A 1,820-nucleotide genomic window follows, 5' to 3' on the forward strand; every position below is an offset into this window, starting at 1 on the left:
TCTGTTTAAATTGTGAATTGACTGCATTTTGCTGTGAATTTTTTATAATTTATGTTAAAATATGAATGATTTATGTATAAATTTTTGTGTTAATTTTCTTATGAATATATTTATTTTTTTGTTGTATAAATTTGTAAGAATCCACAAGTTTTTATAATTGTTTTGCATTAAATTCAAAATGAGTGAATTAATAAGCTTTATTAGACTGTGAATGTACTATTTAAGTTGTTAATGCATGACTTTTTCTACAGATCTGATTTGAAAGAAATGACGGCTACTATGTTGATACAGGTGGTTGGTGGTGGCATGTGGTGGTAGAGTTTGAGTTTTTGACTTCTTTGAATTAGTGAATTACTGTAAAACAGTTTGTATTAAGTTGTGAATTTTTTGCATTAAACTGTAAATGAACTGTGTAAATCTGTATGTAATATAAGTTTTGTGTTAACATATGAGAGGGATGAAAATATTAGATTGTAAAAATTATAAGTTTGCTCTTTTCATACCAAAAACACAAAAAAATTAGGATTTTAACATGTTTAACAATAGTATCGTATAAATATTTACTAATTAATTAGGGTTCTTAATCTTTTATGGTTCTCATTTGAACCACTCCCTATATATATATATATATATATATATATATATATATATATATATATATATATATATATATATATTGTAACGCTCTGATTCCCGAGTATCAATTTACAGGTTATAAATTCTCATGGTTTTAAGGTCTACTCGACGAGTTGGTGGCCTGACTCGCCGAGTAGCAGTGGGTTGGTCCGCGAGTTTAAGTGACCTACTCGCCGAGTCCAAGAAGGGACTCGACGAGTAGGATCTGGCAGATGATACCCTAAGTTCCGGGGATTTGCACCCTATTTAAGGACCACTTATTCCCCTTAGCCTCTCTTACTGCCTCCCTTGAGTTCAGAAACCCTAATTCGTGGTTGCTCTCTATAATTGTGTGCTCCTTAGCTTGGAAGAGGGATCTTTGGAGTAAAAAGCTTGGAGTTCAAGAAGTTTGGAGCAAGGGGCTGTTGTAGATCCGAATTCTTCTCTGTCTTGGCATCATTTTGGAGGTAACAAGTTGTTACCTTGGCTCTCTCTTAGTTAGATCTCCTCATTATGGGTGGGATTTTAGGGTTTTGTGGTGGTTCTCCAATTTGGGTCAAGATCTGAGGTTGCAATCTCAGATCTGGACTCCTTTAGCCCCTCTTTGTCATAAAGTTCCAGTCTTTGTTGAGCTATGTCCTTTCCCTTACCTTAAGCCACTCCTTTAGCTTGTTTTGGGCCATTATCACCTTGCATTCACGTAAAGTTTTCAACTTTACGTGATAAACATGCCCTAGGAACTCAGATCTGCAGTATGGAGTCTTTGCATGACCTAAAAAGCATATGTATGGTTGAAGGACTGAAGGGACTCGACGAGTCATATGAAGATGGTCATGAACTCGACGAGTTGGATGAACAACTCGGTGAGTCCGATGAAGATTGCCTTGGGCTCGACGAGTCAGATAAGGGACCCGACGAGTCGGCTAGGGTTTTCCCAACCTTTGGACACGTATGAACGCGACGAGTTGTAAAGGGAAAACTCGACGAGTTGGCCAAGGAGTTACGACCACTGACACTAGGAACTCGACGAGTCACTCAAGTGACTTGGCGAGTTGGCGAGTCATGCCATGAACTCGACGAGTAGCTGAGGGTACTCGACGAGTTGAGGTCAACATGGACTGTTGACCTTGATAGTTGACTTGACCTTGACCAAGGGTTGACCAGTTGACTTCTGAAGGTATTTTGGTAAATTGAATATTGATAGC

Source organism: Lactuca virosa, chromosome 8, assembly GCF_052849685.1.
Source record: "Lactuca virosa cultivar CGN04683 chromosome 8, Lactuca_virosa_CGN04683_v6, whole genome shotgun sequence".
Taxonomy (NCBI): domain Eukaryota; kingdom Viridiplantae; phylum Streptophyta; class Magnoliopsida; order Asterales; family Asteraceae; genus Lactuca; species Lactuca virosa.